The sequence below is a fragment of the Felis catus genome, chromosome D3 (genome assembly GCF_018350175.1).
Source record: "Felis catus isolate Fca126 chromosome D3, F.catus_Fca126_mat1.0, whole genome shotgun sequence".
In the NCBI taxonomy this organism is placed as follows: domain Eukaryota; kingdom Metazoa; phylum Chordata; class Mammalia; order Carnivora; family Felidae; genus Felis; species Felis catus.
In genome coordinates this window covers 70,234,574-70,239,702 of record NC_058379.1, presented here as the reverse complement: position 1 = coordinate 70,239,702, position 5,129 = coordinate 70,234,574, and the positions used below count along the sequence as shown (strand labels likewise).

At 44.3% G+C, this 5,129-nt stretch overlaps 1 pseudogene; it reads right to left on the bottom strand.

Moving 5' to 3' along the window:
- Positions 1-998: 998 nt before the first annotated feature.
- LOC101092712 lies at positions 999-1,770 on the bottom strand (annotated as a pseudogene).
- Positions 1,771-5,129: the final 3,359 nt, after the last annotated feature.

The following is a 5,129-nucleotide window of genomic DNA, read 5'->3' as shown; positions in this document are numbered from 1 at the left end:
CCTGAAGTCCATAGTTTGCATTAGGGTTCATGCTTCGTGTGCACATTCTGTGGACTAGGAAACATGTGTAACATGTATCCACCATTATAGTGCCACACAGGGTACTTTTGCTGCCCTAAAAATCCTCCGTGCTCTGCCCATTCATCCCTCTCCTTCCCCGGCCACCTCGGCAACCACTGATCTTTTGATGGTTTCCAAAGTTTTGCCTTTTTGAGGATGCCGTACAATTGGAATCATACAGGGTGCAGTCTTTTCAGATTGGCTTCTTTCACTTAGTAACAGGCATTTGAGTTTCTCCCATGCTATTCATGGCTTGATAGCTTGTTTATTTTTAGTGCTGGATAATATTCCATTGTCTGGATGCACCAGTTTATTTATCCAGTCACCCACCGAAGAACGTCTCAGTTGCTTCCAAGTTTGGGCGATTATGAATAAAACTGCCAAAAGCATCTGTGTGCAGGTTTTTGTGTGGATGACTGCCAGGATTTTAACAGGTAGACATGCATTGCAGACAGAGGTGAGTTTGAAGTCTTAGAGCCTGTTGCACTGGCAGGAATTTAGAGTCTGAGAATGTAAGACCAGACTGGCAGGTTGGGGAGCAAACGTGGAAGTCTTGAATACCATGCTAAGTAATTTTGTCTTTGTTCTGTGAGCAATAGAGAGTTATTAAAAATGTTGGGGCGCCTGGGTGGCGCAGTCGGTTAAGCGTCTGACTTCAGCCAGGTCACGATCTTGCGGTCCGTGAGTTCGAGCCCCGCGTCAGGCTCTGGGCTGATGGCTCGGAGCCTGGAGCCTGTTTCCGATTCTGTGTCTCTCTCTCTCTGCCCCTCCCCCGTTCATGCTCTGTCTCTCTCTGTCCCAAAAATAAATAAACGTTGAAAAAAAAATTAAAAAAATGTTGAGGGTAGGGGAGTAAGAGGGAACAGTAGTGACATGATCAAAATGTGCTTTACAAGTATCATTTATTTATTTTTTATTTTTTATTTTTTGATGTCGGATCTTATTCATTTGTTCCTCTTACAACCCTCTCATTTTTGACTGGATTCAGACTTTGAGGTAGAAGCTCTCAGAGAAGACAGCCTCTGTCTCTTGGCAATCTGTCCCTGGCGGTTTTCTTTGGCCTCCTTCATTCTTTTGGCCAAAAGCTTAGCATCTTCTGCAGCCTCTTCCTTTTCTTCATGTGCTGTTTCCTCAAAGCAATGCGCCGACGAAGTTTGTGTTGGAGGACACGTGGAGTAACTAGATGCTGAATCTTGGGTGCTTTGGTTCGAGGTTTCTTACCTTCTTTGTTTAGGGGCTTTCCCACAACATGCTGGTGGACATCATCTTCCTCCGAGAGACTGAAAAGCTTGCGGATTCTGCTAGCTCTTTGGAGCCCCAGGTGACGAGGCACAGTAGTATCAGTGAGTCCAAGAATATCCTTCTCCCCTTTTTTCACGATGACCAAGTTGAGAACACTGAGACTGGCATCCACAATGCAACCTCGAACAGATTTGCACTTTCTTTCTCCAGTCCTCCGTGGTCGGTAGCAGGAATGCCCCTTACTCCGCAGTAAGCGGACACGGCCATGGGTCAAGACACCGCTTCATGGGGAAGACTTGTCATTGCCACCACTGATGCGGACCCAGTAACCCTTCCATTCTTCCCCTAAAGCATCAGCAGCAACTTCTGTGGCCATTTGCTTCTCATAATGGCATGAAGTTTGCATTCATCATCTACTGCAATGAGTTTCTGGCAGCCAGTAGCTGGGAAAGAGATGTTCAGCTTCATCGTGAGGCTGCCTACTGCCTCCGAGGCACCACGAAAAAGAGTTAGAAGTAAGTATCATTTAGAGTGATATCAGAAATCGGGTGACCGGTTAAGAGGGTAGGGCAATAGCCTAGACTAATTAAACTATTAAGAGGGCCTAACCCAGGACAATGAGCTGGGAATGGAAAGGAAAGGGTAGAGGATAGAGTCTTGCAATTCTGAGAGGAAGAGGGAGGAGTTATAAAGTTTTTTTTTATTTAATTTTTTTTATGTTTATTCATTTTTGAAAGACAGAGAGAGAGAGAGAACAAGCAGGTGTGGGGCAGAGAGAGAGGGGGGACACAGAATCTGAAGCAGGCTCCAGGCTCTGAGCTGTCAGCGCAGAGCCCAACGTGGGGCTCGAACTCACGAACTGAGAGATCATGACCTGAGCCGAAGTTGGACGCTCAACCGACTGAGCCACCCAGGCGCCCCTAAAGTTTTAAGACTAGTTGGTTTTTTTAAAAAAAAAAAAAAAGATGTTAAGAAAAAGGAAAGTTATCGTTTTTTTTTTTTGTTTTTTTTTTTTTGTCAAGCAGAGTCCCGGAAACAAGAGAGTCTTAGAAATACAAACCACCAGCTTGATGGAGAGCAGCTTAGCTGTTCTGTGAGCATTGCATGCTCCTGAGCTGAAGGCCAGGCCAGAAGGAAGGGAAGAGGTAAGGTGTGGGGAGCTCTGCCTTTGGAAACAGAGGCTGGAAGCCCCTTCAGTCTATGATCTTTTGAATTCTATAAACTATACGTTGTTTATTTATAGTGAACTAATGTTTCCTGTGCCATGGGAGTCACTATAAAACCCTTCCTCGGGGGGTGCCTGGTGGCTCAGTTGGTTAAGCGACCGACTTCAGCTCAGGTCACCATCTCACAGTTTGTGGGTTCGAGCCCCACATCAGGCTCTGTGTTGACAGCTTGGAGCCTGGAGTCCGCTTCAGATTCGGCTTCTCCCTTTCTCTCTACCCCTCCCCTGCTACGTTCTGTCTCTCTCTCTCTCAAAAGAAAAAAAAAAGAACCAGAAACATTAAAAAAAATTAAAAACAAAACCCAAAAAACCCTACCTAGGAAAACGGATTCAGTTTTCTTTGAACCCTGGGATGAAGAGGGGACACGTGGCTTCATCTCTGGAGTTTGCAGCAACGATGGAAGGAGATTCCAGCATCGGAGTTGGCTCAGAAAAGAAAGAGCCTTGGGGGCTGGGTAGTAGAAAGGTCTGTGAGGCTTCCTGCCCTGGGAGGTAGGTATGTTTAGCAAGCATTGAGAAACCATGAGGAAAAGCATACTTGGTGTGTGAAGAGGTGAAGGGTTCCATTATGGACGACTTGAGTTTGAGGTGCTGGCTCTGTGAGGCCAGTCTAGTCTTTGGGGGGGACTGTTGGGCTCAGTGGTTGAAATCAAGCTAGGGACAAAGGAAAATAAGCGCGGAGTCGGGAGGGGTAGTCTGAGTGTGTGAATGACATGACCTCTCATCCAATCAGAGACAGAGGGTTTGCCCAACGCCCATGCTGACTCAGGCTAAGTTGATTTGTCAAGATGGCGTCCTGGGTTAGGGAGGAATAGCCTGGCATCCCGAGCACTGGCATAGGTTTCCTTGAAGAAGGAATGCTTTGGCTGAACAAGATGTCCCAGTGATTTGGTTGTAGGAACAAATCTCCACATTTGCAGTGGAGAAAAGCTTCAGAGTCAGTCAGTTGATTGCTCTCAGGGAGGTAGTGCTTACATTCTAGGGAAGGAATTAATCTGTCTTGTTAGAGTTTAAGCTTGCCTGTGGTCATTGCATATGCCTACCTCTGACTTCTCTAAGGGCAGCAAATACTCATTCAGAAAGTGGACTTGAAAGCAACAGGTGAGGGAAGAGGCAAAGTCAGCCTACGAAGTATCACCCATAAAGATAACATGTTCCCAGGCACCCCACCCCTCACCCCCTTCCCTGCCACTCCTTACTTGTTTAGACATAATCCCTTTCGTTGATGGGTTGGCTTTTAATTCAGGTTACTCTTCTTTCCTGCTTCCTCCCGTTCTCTTGAATACTCCCTTAAAGGTCTTTTCTATGCAGGAAGGCCTCTCCTGTATGCAATAGACTTCTTTTTTCTCCTTCCGTTGCTTCATTCTTCCCTCAATTTACCAAAAATCTGTTCCCTGCAGAATACTCTGCTAAATGCATTTGGCTTTACGTGAACGTTTAAAGACATAATTCTTGACACCAAGGACTTTGCAGTCAAATAAAGGAAACAAGATTTTCACATAGTTTACCCTACCACAAATGTGGGAGAAACTGGAAAGTACCATAATATATGGTGGAACAATATGGAGGAAGTTCAAAAGATTGCTTCTGCAGTAGAGATGGGGAAGACTTCCTGGAGGAGGGGACATTTGCATCGAGTCTTGGAAAGTGGAGACAATTTAAAATAAAATGGAGCATTGTATTTGTCTTATGTCAAATGCATACACTTAACAACGATCCTGTTTCTCAGTCTCATTTCAGAGGACATAAATCACAGGAAAGGGATTTGTAAAAGGAAAGCTAGTGGTAAATAAGCAGACCACAGAGAACTGCCCAGTTGTCAGCTGTCCGTTCAGATAACTGTCTGGTGGTGGTGTAAGAGAAAGAATATAAATATCACTCTGAGGGATGGATGGACCCAATTACCCTTACTTTTATTTAATATACCTTCCAAAGCTGAAATTTTAGATTTTGTCATAATTATGGATGATAATCCTATCCCTATGGTGCAGAGGAGGAAGCTGGATTTATTACAACCGAGGTCACCCAGAGGAATGAAAGTGGTAAGTCTGGATGACAACAGGTAATCAATCCGTGACAAAGTTTTCGCTGTCTGTGATGGAACGAGGAAAATAAGGAGGCTGCGATGAATTTTTTAAGAAACTGAGTGTATTAAGCACAAGGATTATCTTTTCTCCAGAGATTAAATTCCTGGTCTTAAAATGGCTTGTTAAAATGACATGATGGTGATAGTTGGAAGGATGGGGGTATTAAGAATAAAAAAATTCCTTCCTTGTCAAAATAAAAGGCTTCTAACCTTATGAAGATCCCACAGAAACACACCGGAGACACGGGAATTTTACTGGCCTAGGAAATCTTAAAACTAAGTGCTCAAACTGATAACCTTGCTGCTTTAAGGAGCAGAAGGTGGTTTTTTTGTTGTTGTTGTTTGTTTTGTATACAGAATAAAATAAGAATGGAAAGGAACACAGAGATCATCTCCTTTGTGCAAGCTCCTCATTTTACACATGAGGAATCCGCAGCCCAGAAACATCAAGCAGTTTGCGCAAAGTCACTTGTCCTTGTATTTTTATGTTTTCAAGTAGCCCTATTTATAGTGTTT